This window comes from Leuresthes tenuis, unplaced genomic scaffold (genome assembly GCF_036924035.1).
Source record: "Leuresthes tenuis unplaced genomic scaffold, fLeuTen1.0.hap1 SCAF_22, whole genome shotgun sequence".
In the NCBI taxonomy this organism is placed as follows: Eukaryota; Metazoa; Chordata; class Actinopteri; order Atheriniformes; family Atherinopsidae; genus Leuresthes; species Leuresthes tenuis.
The window spans coordinates 6,154,942-6,177,026 of NW_027325376.1; positions in this window are offsets into that span (position 1 = coordinate 6,154,942).

A 22,085-nucleotide genomic window follows, 5' to 3' on the forward strand; every position below is an offset into this window, starting at 1 on the left:
TGATGACAAAGATAATTGACAAAACTTGTAATCCTTATGATAGTGATGGTAGTTTTCTCAGTTTCTTCACTTCATGCAATTAGTAACACCAAGAAACAGAGTTCCGTACGGCCCAGTGGCTTTTATAGTTTAGTTTGATTGTAAGTTGGAGTTAAGTGAAGAAATAAAAAGGGTTGTAAACCTGAAAATGGCAGTCACAAGACAGCACCCCAACTGAACTGCAGCTGATACTAAAAACAGCATTAATTACTTTGTGCTGACGGCTTTTTTTCAGTGCGGCATGCTGTGCTGGGGTTACACTGGGACAGATGCATATTGGAGAGTAGATGCCAAGCTTTTGTATTTCCATTTATCAATATGATATCTCATTATTGGCATTAGAAATTAAATCTTCAAAACTCAAGCAGTGTTTTTGTTTTTCCCTCAACTGTAATGGAAGTGAAATTTCTTTTACAAGTGTTCGTGTCAGCAATTATCGGGAACTGCTGCAGCACAGATATCCAACAAACAAAAGTCATGACAACCATCTTAGAAGCTACATAATCTCAGATTTCTTTACTTCTCTGTTGCCTGATTCTGGAAGGATGTGCAAAGAAACACCTTGGACTAAAAATACATCTCTGCTGTGGCTGGTTACCAAAGGTTGGTGTCATTCATTGACCACCTCTCCATCAGTGTGATTGGCATGAAAAATATGACCTTACAACTCTTGCTTGTCGACAATAGATGCTTTTCCAACTAAATTTGAAATGTTGCTGCCTGGCAAACACACTTCAGGCTTGATTCCATAACTTGGTTGTGAGCACAAAGCTGTGTGGTGATGTCTGCAGGTGGCAGTGCTGACCACATTACACGTGGCGACAAAAGCATAGGCGTTGTTGCTAACCAGTAATGAAAATGGTGTCCTGGGCGATATAAGAGAGAAAACTTGGAAAAAGTTATTTTTAATTGGGAACATTGTGACTGTTTAATGTCAATGAGTTTTGGCGAAGTGTAACCAGTTGTGAGTAACGCCTTCGTTATATCAGAATTGATTCTTACTGGACCTTTCCATCTGCTCTGATGTGCATCAATTCTTTTGAAAAAGTTAAAGCAAGCGTTAAAACATTGATGTGAAATTGAAGGAGCCCTTTTGAATTCTGCTATTTGCATCAAGTGTGCATAAAGCAATGCTTATCGAAGCTGAGCTGGCATTGTGAAAGTACATATCCTTTGAACACTTAACCTTGGTAAGTGGCTGAGCAGTCAAAAAACACTCCAAGTTTCCTCTTTTTCGGGTAACACACCCCATGGTGCACACTTTTCCTGGAGGCTGTTTCAGTTCCTCCTGTGGGACTTTCTCTGCATAGTTGTTGTCCATCATGTCGTTGAGCAAAGCAAAATACTCCTGCTTGTGCTGTTCATCCTTTTTATCTTCCTTTTAAGGCTCTGCAGGCATTGCTCAGAAAGTTGGCGGTTATTTGGCATGTTGACATTGGTTTTCCTGGAAGGTAGCTTTATGTCCGTCCTGTCGCGTGGCTTCCTTGGCTATTTACATAAACCTCTTGTCCTCAATTGACATCTCAGCCTCTTCCTGAGATGTTACTTCACTAAAGTCCTGATTATACTGTGAGATCAGAGGCTCCTCCAAACCTGCGGCTGATATCCTATTTACAATTACTGTACTGCCATCCCTCCCATTCCTGAGTGGCCCATTTACAATGTAAAAATGTAAAGCAACATTTCAAACATTCAATATAGAGAGTTGTCTGCTTCCACAGACAGAAACGATCCTGCTGAGACCATCCAGGCTTAGTCCATTATAGGCATTTTTGCTCAGAGATTAGGGCAAGAAGGCATGAACTAAAATACTGTGAACAGTACTCCAACCTCTCTTATTTATTACATTGACTTTTTCTGTCTACACTCACTACATCAGCATGCTCCTCCAGAATGTACAAATTTGCATCTCCTCTGCACTCTTGGGAGTTAGATTTGGAGAGGCCCCATAGGAGAAGTGAGTGAAGGAGAAGCAGAATTAGGTAGGTATGAGATGAGGCGGGTGTGTGTGGTGGGGGGGCATTGCTGAAGCTCACGTGCACCTGCAGTGTTTGATGAATGACGAGGATAATGACTGATGATATCTGGGAGGCCTGGGGGAGAACACCTGAGTGGTTCTATCAAACACACAGAGAAAGAGACGCACGTGTGCATGTCTGCTCAGCCCTTTGGCTTACACATGGTCATTGTCTTGATAAGAATGTGTAAAGTGTTTGATGGACCTTATCACAGATTTGGACTTGTTTATCAGTCCCAGCAACCTAACAATTACACTCGCCCGGTGTTGGTATCTCTGGGTTGTTAAATTCAGTTTCCAGTCTATACATCTGTTGGTATTTCAGCCCAAGAACATGTTTGCTTTTTAACTTTGCGCTTATGTTTGAAATTAGCTGCGTTGTTGATGTTAATTGTTCACATGCTTATGTACTGCACTTGTTACAAGAGGTTTCTGCACCGGGGGGACACCAGGGAACTCGGACTAAACACAGCGTCTGGATTTGAGGGATGCATACAGTGAACGTAGAGACAGTAGATGAGGTTATTATTTGGTTTATGTTAAGACCATAGCAGAAAAAGCAACAGCCGCAGTACTGCAGATGGTATTTCAGGCCCCTACATCAAGGATGTCAGACATCCGGCTCCATTTGCTCCTCGACTCCCTCTACCGGCATCATTACACCTTGCTTACACGAAGCCTTAATTTCTGAAGATCTGCACAACTATTGCTCTAAAAAAAACATGTTAGATAGCCAACATCAGCATGCACAAACATACATAGCAAAAATGTTCGTAATCGTCTTTGGTGCCCACGAATAAATATTGTTTTTGAGAAGGTCTGTGGAGTTTGATAATAAAGCACATGACTATTAACTATTAGGTTAAGCAAACAATGACGGTATCAACTAAAAATGGGTATCCAGATGAAAGTCTCAAAAGCTCAGACTTTCTTTTTGTATTCGTCCAGTGGAGCCGCAGCATAGCACATTTTGTGTTCAGCCTGGCAAAGAAAAGGAGCCAGATGTCTTCTGATTTCATGCACAGAGGGAAACATTAATATGGCTTTAAATGCTAAATGCTGACCAGAGAGTTATTGGAGTGTGAGTTATTCAAATGAGTGTCACATTATCCTACAAGTAGCAGAAATACTGCAGTGTAAATGGCTTTCGGAGTGGCTTAAAACCTGCACAATTTCTCTAGTTTGTCATGAGATGGCTGTTAAAGACTCTCTGCAATGTTTAGGGATCTAAACACAGCAGGACAAGAAGGAGCAAAGCTCCACTCAATCATCCTCTCCATGCTGCCGCACCAACAACACACACACAACTACATTTGCTCATTAGCAGACATATTACATTTTTGCATCCAAACTAGCATGTTTGAACAAGTTTTTTTTTTTTTTTTTAAATGTGTGTGCTGGGTGTCCTGACGTCAGGTAAAAAGTTGATCTATCTGCACGTTGCTGAGTCTCCATGTGAGCCACTGCAGTAGAAAATGTGCACTGCGCTCACTGTCGTAGCTCTGAACGCAGCAACCTGAGTGAAAATTGGACAGCGCTGAGCCAGAGTTGATTAAGAAAAAAATCCTGGGTCCATTGTTGAGCCATTCGCTACATGAGACTGAATGAAATACTTTCCTATTCCAATCAAAAGCCAGATCAGCAGGTGTCTGTGCGTTTTGATTTCAGCATTACAGTTAACACACAACTTTATCTCATCTAAAGCAATCTGACCTACTACACACAGTGTTTCAAACAAGGTTAAACATCACATTCTGGTGTATAAAGTCACATATTCAAAACATAAAAGCAATGTCACATCATGGCAATTATATTCAAAGACCGTTTCTCTGTCGAGGAAGTCTCAGGTTGGATTTTCTTTGTTTTTTCAAATTCCTTTTGAGTTGTTTGACCGCTCAGAGCCACCATAATGCGATGCTCACTATCCAGCTACAGCTTCTGATAAAGTGATTTATCCTTTTTCCCAGTGCCAAGCACTTTAAGTGACTTTAAAGTGATACAAAGTAAAGAATGTCAATTTGATTACAGAGGTGTTCTTTTCAATGTGTGCTTCCAGTATTACCTGTGACAACCGGAATTACACCTGAAAAACTTTGGGGAAAACTGCACAGTTCTTTTATCAGCTGGGGAGACTCTCCTTACTCTCCACACCAGGTCGGATAGCATTTACTCTTGCTGCTTTGAAAAAGTGAGAGCTTTACAGTTCCCTTTTGCATCGTACTGCAAATCCATCACGGATTGATCAATAATATGCATCCAACTCAGTGTGTATATAGATTTTTTTCTATATGAACTCTACCACTGTTGTTCTTAGAATTTTACTGGTAGTTGTGTGGCAGAAGACTTTGATAAGCTGTCGTGTATGACAGAAAAACACAGCCGAGCGTGTGATTAAGTTAAGAGTTAGCTCCCCGACACACTGATGAAAAAGAGCTTTAGAAGTGCTGCAATAACAGTAACATTAAAATCGCAGATGGGAGGCAATAGAGGCAAAAAGGAATGTTGATTTCACGGGGTTTCATGCATTTAAAGCACATGCTTACTCCAACCCTGACCCCTACGCTGCACCATCATTACAATCAGCATAACCCCATGTCTAATTAGACTGCAAGCCATGCGCTAAAGACAATTAATTCCAGTTAGCGTAAAGCATGTTTCATGTCATATGTGTCTGAACAAAAGCACATGCAGAATGTGGAAGCCTCTGCATTGGATTTTGCTCATTATCTGCTCGCCTCTGTACAGTTAAATTATATCAGGATACGAGTTGCCTCGCATTTGCATTTTTTGATTGTATCCTCAGGAGAGAGAAAGTCTTTGATATGGGTTTTATAATAATTTGCTGAGTACACACTAAACAACTCATGATTAAGCAGCTCCTCTTTCAGCCCCTTCTATATACGCAAAGCAGAATCTGTGGCTAGCAGCTGGTTAGCTGTGTGATAAACGTGTTTCTTTTTTCTTTTACTGTGAAGTTTTCATGTTATTTATCTGCAACACTGCACATTTCAACTTATTGTTTCGGCAGTGATGAATGTCACTGGACTAACTGAAAAACAATGGGTAGCTTCTGAACAAAACGTGCTTTGTCTTTATGTTTGATGTTATGGATACTGTTGCATTGGTTGCCAAGTATTTATCCTCCGTGAAGCTTTTTTCACCATCAGGAATTCTGCTGAATGCTATATAAAGACTCCTGACTGAATCTCTAGCAAAATACATTACAACTAAATCTACAATCATCTGCATGTTACAGTAATTATCCATGTTTAATGTCAGCATGGGGAGTTGTGCTCCCGTAACGTAGCGAAGTGGGACGTAAGAGTGGAGTAGGGTTAAACGGTCTGGTCAAACGATTACAAGATTTGGATGTAAAATTAGAATATACAATCTGAATCAGTATTCCTCAAAGGTTTAGTGGAGCTAATGGGATCACTTGTGTGTATGGACGACTGAATATAAAACCTATCTCAGTTCAAATGTAGACGAGAAGCCTAACTCAAATTTCTACATTGTGTTTTTACGCTGATTCTGTCAGATGTAATTATCCGTATCTCTGCCAATTTGATGTTTTCTTTCTAATTTCTGATCTATTTTCTGCTCTGTAGCAGGTTAGAGGGAACTAAACTTTCATCAGCATTTACATACACATGGCACCCTCGATTACATGATTTGCAGGAGTCCACTGAAACTAGATCCCATGGCACAGGACACTCAGAGCTGAGACCAAATGGTACTGGTGGGCATAGGCATAGGAAACATATTGGAGACAGGCGCATTTGTGCCCATTGATTCATGAAATATCTGTCAGGTTTCCGATATGTGTTAAACTCTAAACTGTGTTAAAACATTAAATGTTATGATAATATCACATATTCAATCTCTGAGAACATATCATTTGAATACTAATAAGAGTCTGGGACTAAAATTAAAGTTTGAGGAACTTGTTTTTATTTCAGGGAAACATGAGTCAGACATGGAAGATATCGAGCTGCACGAGGTAAGCTTGTTCCAACTGATTGTTCAAAATGGATAACAGAGGAAATTGAAGGTTTTAAAAAAAAATAAAAATGCTGAGGAAAATTTTAAGATCTGAAAATGGGTTCAAATAATAATAATCACGAAAAATAAAATGCAAAACCGTCCCAGTGGTGATTTCCCTTCAGAAGGCAACATAGGTGCAGGGCTGATGAATGTCAGCCTGATAAGTGTGTGTAACTTAGTATCTGCTGTTTTGAAATGATCAGTTCAAGCAGCTCCCGCTGCACAGTTGTCATGTCCTCCAGTTTTGGGAACTGCAAATCAGAGAATGATCAGCTGTCAGGGTAAGACAGTATCTATTGAAGTCACAGAGCCATCATATTTGAGCTGTCCAACTGCATTGTTGTGATTAAAATTACCCGGGTTCAAGCGCTTTGGTTGAAACCATCGTGGATTAGATTTCAAAGGTCTGTTTCCACAACAAGAGAGGGTATTAATGTGTCATGAGATCAAAGTTACACATCTTTATTTATTTTACACCGGGGTATATTCCATCATCTCCCATAGGAAACACACACACCTGGTGAAAACTCTCAACCCTCCCTGTCTTTCTTTTTGTCAGTGGCATCCTTTCCCAGCACACCTCAACAGTCCAGATCTTGCCTCGACTCCTTTCAGCAGAGACCAAAAAATTACCCTGCGCCATCTCTTGCAAAGCTCTGATTGTTATCGACCCACCGTTACTGCCTCACTTAACGCTTACGACATTTCTCAATAACAAACCTCTCAGCTTATGTCAGCTGATTAACTGACGGCAGAGAAAACTCAGATGAATGGGTAGTCATGTAATCACTTAACACGGTGTGATGGTAAGACTGTTCCAACTTCAGGTCACATGATTTGAGGCTAAATACAATTGGGAGCCAAGAAAATTGAGCTAAGGTTAAAGAAAAAAACTGCTAGTAATTATCAATGTAAATGTAAGTGTCAGGATATGTGTTTAAAGACACTATTATTATCAAGTGACTCAATGTTCACACAATAATACCGGCTGTCTTCTTGCTGTCCTAAATGATGGGCATGAACCAATAATGTGCAGACTTTTGGATAGTGCTAACATCCACAGAAATGGGCCAAGTGATGAGCAGATCAACTTCAGAGAAACTTGTAGTTGTAATATAAAGTCCACCTTATCTCATCCTTATCTGTGAGGATGCCATCTTGTGTCTGGCTCTCTATAATTTCAACGTATAACACACACAACAACACACTCTTCTTCAAGCTTCATGTCAAGTGACTGATTGGCACAAATGAGAAAGATCAGTGACACTGAAATTGAAAACAGCGTGACTGTGAAAGGCCGACGGTGGATTGTTTATCCTGATTCATAACTGAAATTAATAAAACTTTATACATAAAAAAAACATTCTTTCCATCCAGTAATTAAATCATACTCCCATAACACAAAACAGAGAAGAGAGTCCGATGCAGAATGTGAAATTACATGAGCTTAATGAATGAAATGCTCAGTGGAAATTGTTTTTTCATGAATTTGTGATCATGGCTCATTAGCTAAATTACACAACAGAGGAGCGTGTCTTAGGTCACAGCCTAGTTCACTGAAAAATCACTGAAAAAAAAGGTTAGACTGAAGGCGGTAGGGCTTTAAGTAATCCAGGCACATTGTTTTAAACAACACAACTTAAGGCTTGATTTATGTTAAAATTTGGCAAAGTATATTTATAAGAGAGATGAAGGAAAAATGTATCATTGATAATGGAAGGAGCACCACTGCGAACAATGTATATGTACCACTAAACAAAATCCTGGCATCATGAAGCTCACAAAATGCATGAAAATGAAGAATCAGAAAAGAGAGAAAACCTACTGTTTGACAGATGACATTTAAATGAAAACAGAGGATTTTCATCCATGCAGGAAAAGATTGTTTCGGCTTTGATTTGGACTGACTGTGACTGGACACAGAAAGTTTCTGACTTGAAGGGTTGTTTACACTTTAACCTTTCCTTCCAGCAGGATTTTCCTCCGTAAACTTTACAAAATGTGCACACAGTTCACACAAAAATCAACTAAGGTTTCATGGTGTGAGCAAATGGCTGTTGTCTATTTCATCCAAGCAATTAACTTGGTTGCCATCATCTGTTTTTGGGTCAAGGTACCGTTTACCGTTCATGCTTTTGCATGAGCGCCTATTTTTCAGGATCAAGCATGGCGTTAACACACTTGAGATCATGTTTGGTTAATTTTAATATAGGTATAGGACCAATTTTATCAAACCTATTGCACATTGTAAATTTGCTTCGGCTTCCTTGATTCCATCATCCTGTCACTGGAGATGGCAATAATAGACATGAAGCCTAGACTAAATGGTAAATGATAAAGGGACTGTCAAAGCGCCTTACTAATACTGATGAAGTTTTCCTAATTGGATGCCAGTGCGGTAGCAGCAGTGAAAGCAGCCATGGGGCATAAACAGAACTCAATAAACATAGAAAAGAGAAAAAATAGGGATGCGACTCAGAAGGTAAGGTCTCAGAAGGTCCAGCACAACACTATTTCCTCAGTCTCAAAAGTTGACGTGAGAGTCCATGTGCTCGAACTCTACGTAGACTATCCAATGGAGCCAGATGTTGTAAAATGTGCATTACCATCATTCAGGCACAGAGAAAACAGCTGAGCTGCCATAGAACAATTGTAAATACTGTATAGCAGATGGTAAATAATCAACAGCCACAAGTTCCTTGTGTTCACTGTTTATTCTGAGATGCAAAAAAAAAAAGAAAAAAGTTGCAGGAATATTTAAATTGAGGTCCATTTAATTCTGTGACAATAGTTAAATAGTTAAATGCATGTTATCTAAGGATAGTGACAATAGTTAAATGCATTTAGGCCGGAAATGATTAACACTTGGGATGCTTCGATCTGTCAAGTGTTCAGGTGAGGTTGCTTCATCTTGATTTGTCAAGTTAGAATTCCCTGATTAAATTCAGTGGCAGCATGACAGTGACTTTACTTTAGTTAACACACCTTTATCATGATAGAGGGCCTTGTTCTGCGGCAGGGTGGGTTGCGGTGCTGGTGGGGAGGCGGGGGATGAAATCACATACAGGGAACAGGGATTTACTTGCATGATTTATACATTTGTTGTGCTTTTCCCTGGAAAGTAATTAAACCTCGACATGAGTGCGGAGAAAATCTCAGCCGATGACTCCTGTGTGTGACGTGTGTGTTTCCCATACTAACATTCCTAATTACACTTTAACTGTGTCTCTTTTGGAAAATAATAAAAGCAAAACACTTTTGGTGATACCAGAAGCGGGGGACGTGCTGGCAGGAACAACCCCTCTGATGGACGTCTTTAATTAGAGAGCTGTGACACTGGGAGAGTTTTCCACCATTTCATTCATTCTGAACTGCTGCTGATTGGGTCAATTCCACTTCAGCAGTGCCCCAAATCTGCTTAAAGCACATTTAATGTTCTTGAGTTAAAGCCATGCAAAATAATAGTCTGCACAAGCGGAATGTGTGATGTACTGAATACAAGAAGGAGTTGTCCCTCACTCAGTTTAACTTATTTTTTCTACTTTATTCTGATTCGATCTGACCTCAATGGTTTCCTATAGAACATTACTTTTTAACTTGAAAGGGCTTTCGGTTCAGAGAGAATAAGCACTTGGACTATGTGTGTTGCTGATTTACTGCATTATATTTACACATGCATTGACTGATACCTCTAGACCTCATGCCAATCCATCTTAAACTTTCAAACTACAACTACTTTGCACTGCTCTTATTCTGCTGGGATTGACAACTCATTAGACAGAGGGATTTTGAGCGTTTTCTACAAACTGCACTTAAATGTCTGGGTTTTCCTGGGCCCCCTTATCCCCACATGCCTGCACATTTGGCACACGCACAGCGAAAGGAAATGGTGGGTTTGGGTGGGGTGCTGAGCAGAAAAAATCTTATTAAACAAATTCTCCAAAGCATTGAGACCAACTGGTGTGGAGTGTACTGATAACAGCTGGCCATTTTGGAGTGTCACCTCGCTTGGCAGCTGCACCAGCAGAGGGAGAGGGAGAAAATGTTTTAACAACTCTGGCCCACAGATTTGAATGCTGTTATTTTGGCAACTTTTTAATTATCTCTAAATGAATGGATTGATAGGATGAGCCATAACGAGACTGAGATAGGGGGAACTTCTGTTTTGGCAGTGTTTTGCTCATTTTTGGTCCTCTCTCCTGCAAAGATATTTCAGCAAGAAGGCCTCCAGACTAAACTGTTTGAGAGCTAACAACTTTGCAAATGACTAATTTAATCATGCACGAGTGGAGCTTTATCAAGACAAATGGAGTTTAATCATACAGAAGGAAGTGCACAACTTAACTTAGATGAAACCGTCATAAAGTAATTACTTGAGTAATTTTAAGTGGTTGACTATAGGTATTATATACACAATTGTATATATCTCTCTCTCTCTCTATATATATATATATATATATAGTATCTATCTATCTATATATAAATATAATTACAAATTAATTAGGATAAATAGGTTCAGTTCATAATGTTGGCTCTATTTAGATCAGTTCAAGGGCATAGACTCAAATGCCAAATGTGTGGAACTTCATTTCTACGGGTGAAATGCTTACCATGATCACACATCTCGTCATTTCATAAAATGACAGATTTATCAGATTTCTTTAAATTTGCATGTTTCAAATTAAGTAAAGACTGAAATATGAAATAGTAAAAACCGTGTAATCATAAAATGAAAGTTTAATTGGAATTTTGAAGGACTGCTTTTCACTGCCATAGACAAAAACACCCTCCAAGTAATTTCTAGACACAGCAGAATCTGAGTAAAAAAAAAAAAAATCAACTGACTGCAAGATACAAAAGGAACGATTTCCCATCCGTACATTTTAGGCTTCTTTAAGTCCAGTGCAGAGAACGTGTGTCTCACCAGACCAATCTCCTTTTGTCAGTAATATGCGCTGTATGATCATTATTGGAATGGAAATGTTGCTATGTGTTAAACTAGGGGAGCTTGATTCTGTAAAACAAAGCATTTGGACTGCTATAAAGCAGCACAAGAACCCAGCAAGTTTGAACCAAGTGGTTGTACAAGCACTGCATTTATACTTTGAAAGATGTTTGTTCGTACTCTTCATTTGTGATACAAATCTTGCAGTTCCCCTTTATATATTAAAGGGGAACTCCGGTATTTTTAAACCTAGACCTTATTTCTGGCATAAAATACGTTTATCTACTCACCGAGAACAGTTTGGCAAAAGTCAGCGTCCTTCGGACGATATTTAGATAACTCGCGATCGGCGTATCTCTATATAACGGAGTGAACGGGGCAGGGACGATGCGGCCTCTAAATAAGGCATTATCTGTCTTTATTTCACCAATATTCTAAGAAGAATGAATGAATGAACGCATACTATTGCTCTGTTAGCACATAGCTGCTGTTACGTGGCTACTTGCAGCTATAGGAGAGCTACCGGAGGGAATTCTACACACACCTCTACTGGGACCACTACATCCACACGCATGGCTGCAACACAGCTCATTCACTCTGGCAAGAACGTCCATCTTACTCAAAGTCGTTGTTCACATTGTCAATTTTATGAAAATCCTATCATGTTGCACAAAACTAGCAGTAGCAGACTCTGTGTGAAGTTAGTCAACTGTCACAGAGAAAGGAGAAAATAAACTGTGCTGCAGCCATGCGTGCTTTCAAAGGACGCCGACTTTCTCCAAATTGTTCCCGGTGAGTAGATAAACGTATTTCACGCCAGAAATAAGGTCTAGGTTTAAAAATACCAGAGTTCCCCTTTAAGCAGTGGGATATGGCTGGTTTTAAACCTTGGACATTTGTGTCAGACAGATGATATAGAAATAAAAAAGATACGCATTGGTTGCTACCATACAGCTATTCTTTCAAAAACAAACCACTAAGGCATTATCAGAGCGGATTAGCATCGGAAAGGGTGAGTTGCCCAATCTGGATTTGAAGTGAGTTGCTGTGTAAAAGTTTATGTTGGGGTCCAGCTCACATGAAAGGAAAGGACAGAGTGGGTGATTGACAGGGGAATTCAGGCATTATCTGTAGTGATACAAATGCTGTATTGGTTCATTGTGGCGAACAGAGAGCTTAGCCAAAGGACAAAACTCAATTTACCTGTCAATCTAAGTTCCAACCCTAACCTCTTGTCGAAAGCTGCCGACGGTGACTGAAAGAATGAAGCTGCTAATAAAAATGAGCTTCCATGGAAGGATGTCTTTGCTTATCCTTAGGGATCGGGCTAGAAGCTCAATAAGCAGGGGAAGGCTGAGAGTAGAGTACTCCTCTGCATCGAAAGGAGGCACTGGAAGTGATTTGGGCATCAGGTCAGGATGTCTTTTGAACACCTACCAGGGCCGGTGTTTCAGGTTTATCCCACTGTAGAAAGGCCTCCATTCAGATTCAAGGCTCACTAGAGACCTTTTATCTCTCAGCTGGTTTGGGAATGTCTTTGTATTCCACCAAAAGAGGTGGCAAGAATGAGGACTGTCTGGGGATGGATGAATACACTGAACCATGTTTGGTCCCAATTATACTTGGATGCTGACTTCAAAAAGATGTATTTGACACATGCAGACAATTAAGTCTGCACACTCAAAACAAATCAACAAGTATGATGACATCCTCAAAGAGCCTCACTCATGCATCCTGAGGATGACTTTTACATCATGCAGACCCTGCTGGACCCTTGCATACTCACAAACATACAATGTCTATCTTTAAAGTTGGTTATAATAAGTACTTAGTATCAGTGAGAAATGGTAGAATATGAGCTGCTAGGAAGGCAGGTTATTTGAACAAATTTTTGTATGTCTATTATATTAAAGTATAGCTGTTTAGTAGTTGCCATTCATAGCTTTCTTGCTAAGAAAGAGTTTCAATACTATGCACTCTACAATGCAGCAATATGGCCCAGAACTTTCCTTTTAATGAGGCAAATATGAGTCCAGTGGTTGGCTTGTACCCAGCAGGCTGTGGTTTGTACTATTGAGTATCTTTTCAAATTTCTTCGTGCCCTTGCTCTACATTCTGTACCAAGATGAGCAAATTGTATACTGTTTTTATCCCTTGACAAAGGCGAGACAAAACAGGACACAGACATCGTGTTCTGTAAAGGATCAATAGGTCTATAGCGTGGCTTGGTGTGGCCCTGGGCAAGAAATAGAACACATTCAAAATGCACCCTCGTTCTCCTATCAAGTACAAGCCAATTATCTAGTCTCAGGCCTGCACAATGATTCATATTTGCATTTTCTAAACATTAAACATGTTTCTGTATATCATTTTAAGCTTTAAGAAAAAGATGTCCTTTTTGTTTTGAGTCCAGCATACCAGTTGCACAACTGACTTTTTAAAAAACTTTTCCCAGCACAGTCTCACTGAAGCCACACTCCTTCAAAAATTCCTTTTCAAACAGTTGCTCATTTAATAAGGCTATTTGTTATTCTCATATAAGCTCTCTTATATGCATGCACCACGTGAAGAGAACTAAAGGGTATCCTCTGTTATTTACCTGTGACCTTTGATGATCCAGAAAGCACTTTGTGATGAATCCATTCGTTAAAGTACTCTATAACTACATTTGTCTGGATTTACGAAGCAGAAAATGTCACAACTGCAACCAAAGCTAATGAGACAATTTTCTGGCAGCTGAAGTGTCATAGCGAAAAACTTTCTCACCATAAGTCAAGTGTATCATGAGGGGAACAGACCAAAAATGAAATGTCATTGTGGTATCTCTTCACAGCTGACAGATCCGTCCATACACTTGAGCAGAGAGCTTTTCAACACTCAATATATTCTGAAATTTCCCATCCATATTGAGAGAGACTGTCTGCTTTGCCAAAGTTTAGAATATGGCGACAGTGTGCTGTCACGGTGAAGTTATAAAACAGACAGAAATTATTCACCAAATATTTCCAAGTTTTCAAATAACTTCCCCTTTTAATAGTTTTTCATAGTTAATTGTCACAACTGGGATGGTTGTGTGTGTGGCATGCTGGGAGTTAGGACCCAGATGCAGATATTTACAAAGAAAAACAAAACAAAAGGCACAGCTGAGCCGGATCACAAAAACTTAACTATGAACATGAAAACTCCCAAAACAAAACATGGCTTGAACTATGATATGAATGACAATGACTATGGACAAACCTGAACACATGAATGATGGTGAGTATCTGGCACTGACTTGAGGGAACCTGGAAACTAAATACTGAGGGGAGGTGATTGGTGATGGAGTGCAGCTGAGAACAAAACAGGTGACGTGGATGAACATAATGACGGGACAAGAGTGACTGGGGAAAAACAATGATAAAACTAATGACTTAATGGAAACCTAACATGAAAAACCTTAGGCCCCAACAAAAATGAAAAACACACCAAAACCCACAGACGTGACAGTTAATGCACATTTGAGAAGCTTGTGCTTAAGAATCATACAAGTGTTGAATCAAATTGAACTCCATCTTTTCTTTTCTTTTTCTTATTTCTTTGCCAGATTAAATAACAGGGGATTTAAGAGCCAAGACTAGTTGATTTATCAGTGACTATGAAAGGGTTGAGAGCTTTTTCAATTCGAGGGATGTGAAACACCAAGGACCACAAGCAATTCAGTTACCATAAACTACAACATCTACACTATCTGACTGTAGGCCGAAAAAAATAACGGTTACATAGTGCAATCCCAGTTAAAGCAGACATAAAAGGTCATGGGAGGAAATCACCTTGGAAACCTTAGATTATTGTTACTTGACATATATTTTTGCAGCACGTTTTCTTGACAGGAACAAAGGCATTGAGAATTAAATTAGTATATCATCTGTTTTATACAGTGTTATGACAAGAAATACACTGGATATTGAGCCATTCTTGCAGGATAGGGGTGAATTTTACACGTTATCCAATCTCTTTATGTTCTTAAGTAAACTTCCACTTTCACTTTAATAAAGGTAATGAAAGAAAGCCGACAGGGTCAAAGAAAAGGTTTATGCCCTGAGGTGCATACATCTGTTCAGTATATTGTACGACGGTCCTTATTCAATAAGGAGTATTTATCCCTTGCACAAGATCCTTTAGTCTCATTTTATCAAGAGGCCAGCAACTGAAACGGTTCATGGTGTTATCCAAGTGGCAATCCAGAACTTTGTTCATATTGGATGATTATGCAGACAAAAATGACTGATCCAAATCAAACTGTTATTTCTGACAATACGTTATCTAAGGATTAACAAAGGGGAGTGTTTTCTGTATAACATGGTATGAGGCTGTTAAAACATTCAGAAACAAGCATGTCTAGAATATTCACAGCGAAGATGACAAGTGTCATCTGGAAGAGGCTACATGAGAAAGCAGAGAGCAGGTGATTACATGTCATCCAAGAGTGTGTCAATCCTGTAAAAGCTGCAAGGAGTGTGGAGATCACCAGTGCACAACACAGCTGTGGCTGAGAGATCACGGTTCACATTTGAATGAATGTATGAGTGAGGTTCTTTGCCCCCACCAGGGCCCAAAAAATACTGAGGTCATAAGTGAGAACTTCTCAGCGGGTTCGGGGGCATACTCCCTCGGAAATGTTTTTAATTCCGTTATTTAAATCTGGCCATTTTCAGAGTCTTCAGGACCAAAAACAACATTATAATGACTTTTAGGCTTATTTGTTTTGTTTGTTATCAGAGAACATCACCCTCATACTAAATGATTTGCAAATGAGTTACATGTAATACTGGAGAATGAATTCCATCAAGTCATGGATTAGGAATAAAAAGGAATGAACTGTCCTGGGACAGAGTGGTAATATACAAATGCTTCATATTTCCTTCAGTATTTAAAATAGATACACAAGTTACATTACACTATCATGTTGATGATAGTGCCTAATCTGTTCACTCTTGTTAAGGAAAGCCAGCTTTTGAACACATCTCTATTATAATCTTGCACAATACTTCAATTATCCTGCATTATACATCTGACTTTTAAAACGTATACAGATCTGGCGTAGTCTCTTCCTTTTATAATACCTGGTCTCCCTCTATCTCTCTCTTCACTGCTCCTCTTCGTGCTGCTTGGCCCAAAGATGAGCTTGGTTTGACTCAGCCTTTTCCTCCCTATCCTGTTTTCCCTTTAGTGAAGAATGTAAACACAGTCAAATACTAAACTGATAGAAATTAAAACAACACTCCATTTCAACATCATGTTTTCAGATGTGTCAGAAAGCTTAAAAAACCTTGAGGGCGGGGCGGAGCTTTTGAAATTTTAGGTAAAAATGGGGCATTCTGAGGCTCCGAGTAGTACGCTGGGCTGCAATAAAAATATCTCCACATTAAAATGAATTTTTTTCTCACAGTCATCTACCACTTAAACTGCTCTCCACCTACATTTTTAGCTTGATGTGCTCCTCTTCCAGTGACTGGTGTGACTGACTGACTCACTAACGGTAGCGGTAACAATGTCAACGTCAGACTTGTGTGTGGTAGTTACCATAGACAGAGCATGTTGTATGCCCAAACTGAACCACTGTTTTATTAAACAGTCGCGCTACTCTTGGCTCTTCAAATATAAAATCACCATAATTTAAGCAAAAAAATAATAAAAATACAGAGGACACGACCTCGGTGTCCTCAATGGTAGTTACGGCCTTGGCCCCCACTGAACAACACAGTGTTTAGAATCAATACTGATCCACAGAATAGTGGGTTCTGTGGTAGTTTGTTGCGCGAGTGTTTCCTCTGTGAGGCAAGAAGTTTATTTATCAACACTTCCTAAGGATGTGACCAGGTATGACTCCTTAAAAAAAGAAAATCAAATGACAAAATACCTGCTGTTCATCTTAAAACTGTCCAGAAGCACAATAAGAGAGTGACGGATGGGAGAAACGTGGCGTTGTATGTGGTTCTGTTTAAAGGCCATGCTGTGCTATTCATTTTTCAGCATTGATATGCTTTAACCCATATTCTACCCTGTTGTCTCTATAATTCAGATCAGACGTGATGGCTGGTGTTTCTGTCTTTTGCGCCATCCCCAAAACATGAAAAACAACTAATTTTTTTAAATTTTAAATTTGAATAGAAAAAATGAAATTTTAGAATACTTGCAATTTTTTTTTAAATTGTTGTCCTCATGTAAGTAATAAGCTGAGAATATTTCATGATGATACCTACTGGTTATTATTTCTACCCAATTTACCTGTAGTGTCTTGCCTTAAAGGGTATGTATCATGGAAAAATGAGATTTCACTGTTCTTGAGGGCGGTAGATTCTCAGTCAGACAGGTCATGGTAATCCTGAGAGCTTGATTAAGGGCAGCTCGACTTCTTTTTCTTGATTCTTGAGGACGTTTCACCTCTAACCCGAAAGGCTTCCTCAGTTCTCAGGGGTGAGAGATGTCTCAAATGTTAAAAAAAAAGAACTATTTGAATAAGATTTTTTTTAATGCGGCTATCTTCTTGATATGAGGCTATTCTGTTTTGACCTGCTTGGAGGGATGTGTCACTATCACCACAAAGTGACAGTAATGCACTAAGCTGTTTGCCGACTGCCATTAAAACATCAACAGAGGAGTGCTTCACCATAGCCAAGCGAAGGTGCAATCTATCTGGCGCTGTGAGCTGGGATTCTAATGGCACGCCAACAAGAGAAACATGCAGAGCTAAAGAACCAGGAACCTTCTTGAGGTGAGGCAACGGTGGTAACCGCTGCACCATGGTTAACGTTAATTATAGCACTGCATCACTAATGAACGTGATAGCAAAATAAACCAGCTTTGTGATAAAGTCGAAGAACAGCTGATAAATTCCCCCGTGATTTCACACACAACTAGACAAAAAGGCTGAAGTAGAGTTTTCTGGCCACCTTTGTTATCTTGGTTATTAAATTTCAGAACAATGTTTAAAGCAATAGTTTGACCTCTAATATAATTACGACAACCTTGAGGTACATCACAACAGCTAGAATTAAATCAATCGTACAACTCATTTCAGGATACATTCACAGGTGATGACATTATTATTGGTATTTATTCATAGAGTCTATGGTTTTTGCCAATTGTAAATGTTCAGATTCTCACTATTTTACAAGATGTTTTAGTTTTACAGCAAAGGTTTATTATGTTGGTAGAAATTTGAATACAATCTGCCCACTTGTCATATAAGAGATCATTCAACATTGGGCTTGCTGAGAGTCTCAAACGAATAATCAAGGGATTGCACTGGGACTCATCCTGTGGGGAAAATGAGAACTCAGTGCAAATGTCACTATAATCTTGCTCAGTACCAACAGGTTGCATTGTCGAACTGACTGACTGTCAGTGCTGCTCTCACGTCCTGCTGCTGGCAGAGGGAAAACTGCGGTCTCACTTAGCCATTAGACACGAGATGGGAAAACAGCTTAATTATCTTTCATATTTCTCACAAATACTCAACAGCAGTTTGTGCCCTTATCAGCCTGGGATGGAGTCCGTAAATAATAAAAGAACGAGTAAAACATCCTCTTACAACAATGCCTTAACAGACTGTAAACTCATAAAATGTGATGCTCATTCACAGTCAACAAGACAGGGGAAAGAAAAGGAAAGGAAAACGTGGTCACAACTGATCAGCAACAGCTAATTTTTTTAAGCTTATTCTTGCTATCCAATGGTCTCTATAGCCTTTCCTTACAAACTCATTTCTACACGGAGCCCACTTCAATCATGTTGCTTCGGTGTCCATCACACTCTTTCTATTCATCTCCCCTTCTAAGGCCTCAGGTAAGAACACTTGAGCGTCATGTGTCCAGGCTACAAAGGCTCTCTCAACTACAAAGTGAAGAATACAAAGAGTGCTAAGAGTGCTAAAAGGTCCAGGGATAAACTACAGCACCTTTTATCTCATTTATTCCTATCACACGTACAGGCTGGGGAAACAAAAACGATGATGCGTACAGACACAAAGATTCTCTCTCGCCCTGACAGAGTAATCAGCTAAAACTCTTTAATCACTGAAACAACAGAGCAGTGGACTCCCTCAGATTAGTCCAATCATTGTGCTTTCTAGTATGCCACGGAGGACAGAAAACCATTTTATAGTTATATCAAAAAGGCAATTTTACTGTCAGATTACTTCAACTTTGCAATGACATCGCTGTAGGTTGTTCAAGGGAGGCTTTTGATTAGTTTCTCAAAGAACTAATGGTTTGTTTTCCCCAGAGCCTTTCTTTGCCCAACCATGTTTGGTTTGATGTGGTTATCAGCCATGGCGAGTCATCACAGATCACGCTGAGATTTTCAGAGATTAGCACCATTTTTTAAGCTCAGCTACACGTAATATGCTGAAACCTCAATGTATGCGAGACTGATTCACTGAAATGACTTGGGGTAGTAAATGATAAAAGTCTTGACTTTAAAAGAAGGCCCAGAGTCAAATAGACTTCACACTCGACCAAACTATTGATCTTAGATTTTAACCTCAGTGTCTATGAACCCAGATAGTAGTGTCCTTAAACTCGAGTTCAGAGCATGGGGGTTTTAAGTGATGATGCCATCAGGTGACATTTTATGGAGTTGGCCCATATACCTCTGACTTAAAGTAGAGCCCATACATTCTCACGCTAGATATTTATTTGCTTCAATGTGAGTATCTTGGCTCTGAATCAGAAAATGTATGGCAATATATAATATACCGAATTATTTAATTTTTTGTCAATGGACCAGCTCCAAAATGTAAATTTCTATCCTTCCTTCAGTTCAAAAGTTCCACGTGGAGTTTCCTTCATAATCAAGCACGCAACTTTAAAACAAAGTTTTACATAAGTCCACCAACTCAGATGGTCATAAACGTAATTTCTTCAAAACCTTAAAGGGGACATATTATGAAAAATCACTTTTCCAGCTCTTCTACACTAATATATTTAAATTCTGGTGTGCGTTTGGCAGTGAATTTGAGAGCTAAGCATGTAAGTTGCTCTGTTGTTGGCTGCAGTGACCAGCACAAGACCCTGCATAAGAGTCTCAGAGGCCCTACGACGGGAGTGGATCAAGTTTATTTTTGACGGCGAAGTTCCGGCCACAGTCGGGATAAACCTAACTGAGTGTGCCAAACATTTTGACATGGACTGCTTCCACAATTTGGGTCAGTACAATGCAGGACTGGCAGCAAAACTTTTCCTGAAAGAGGGATCCATACCGACCATTCGTGGGGAAAGGACAGACGATGTCAGTGTGCTTTGTGTTTCTTTTGTCCCGTTACCACAGGCTAATGCTAACCGCTAGTTCATGCAGGTACAAATGATGCTGAAATAAATGATTTATATAGCAGCTCGTGTTAAATTACATTCTCAGGGTCTGACTCTAGCTCAAACATATATGGTTGCAACGATGTGTGGGCAGCCATGACCAGTGCTCGTGCGCAACTGCTTTCAAGAGGTGGGCCGCAGCAGCCGCTTCAGCGGCACGAAAATCTGACCGCCTCAGCAAGCCAGTGCGACAGAGAGTGTAAAGAGAGGGCTGCTGTGATTGATCCGTGAGGAATTTGACCAAATAATCTCACAGATATGTCATTAAGGTGCCTGTGAGATGTGTGAACTGGTGGAAAAGGGGTATAATTGTTCTCCTTTAAATACGAACCATAATGACAACCTGAAAAGTATTGTCCTTGCAACCAACAAAAAGGAAATAAGACATCAGAGCAGAAGACTTCCTTAAGTCTATTACTTAAGAAGCCAAAAATTCATCATAAGGAGGAAGAATTTAAGCTCAGCGCCTTCAACCACTGACTTTGTGGGACATGAGATCGAGACCAATATATGTCACATCAATAACACAACAAAGGTCCTCATGGACGCCTTTTTGGTTGCCATGGTTATATGTAAAGAACACAATGTGCTAAAATGATATCAGTATCTCGTTGGCTTTAGAAAGTAACATCACTTGGTTAGAATTCGAAAACGATTGGGCCTTTTTACACATTAACCATGACCTTAATGGACGTCACTTGCAGTTGCCCTCACAACCACTAGAGTTTACATATTCTTTCAATGTCATTACAGCCATATTTGCCCCCATGAACACAGGTCACATGGGTACGTTTTCAGGAGAACAGCCTTCTTAAAACATGGTGAATGCCTCTCCTACCACAAGGAACATTGAGAAAGCCTTTGTTAGGAAGATTTTTTCAATTATGATACGTTTGCATTGTTGAAATCAGCCTGCAGTCTTTTTCATACTCAAAGCAATATTTCAGGGTAGTCAGTGATCGAGATAATTCAACATGTCACTCAAAAATCTTGTCACCTCTTAGTGAAAATGGACTTTCCCTTCAAGCCACTTCCCAGCTCAATATGCTCTAACATTATCTTCATAGCTGACTGACAGAAATCACCAGCAGTTACAGAAATGACACCATGAATGGTACCCGTCACTCACACAATTGAGAGCTACAGAGTGGAGTCTGGCGTGACCTAGACCTAGAGCATTTTGTGGCTCTCCCTGAAACTACTTCAGTGAGTACCATCTAAATTTGATGTGGTGCAAAGTGGAGTTTAGCAGGATTCATTTTATAAGGGATGGAAGCAAATCACCTCAAAGAATACTATAGGATGGAAGGCAAATGGGGTCAAAAGTTAAAAAGACAAAATTATTGGGGAAAGCCACCACTGACTAATTAATGCAGTGCTAGACATCTGCCTTTATCTGCTGTGGAAAATAAATGTTTGTTATCTTTCCTTTTTACAAAGTTGTTGGTTTAAACATGGATTATAACTGCTCTATGTCTGGCTTTTAAGGAAATCAGACAAAACCAGTACCATCAAAAGCATTGTTGTATTTGTGGTACTATAGTGAGCATTCACTACTAACATACCCATTACATGGGTAACGTAAGACAATAAATCTAATCTTATCTGCCATCCCAATATCAATAGAAAAAACTGAAAACTAACAGAAGACTTCACATAGGGCTTCCCCTTCCGACAACTACGGCTA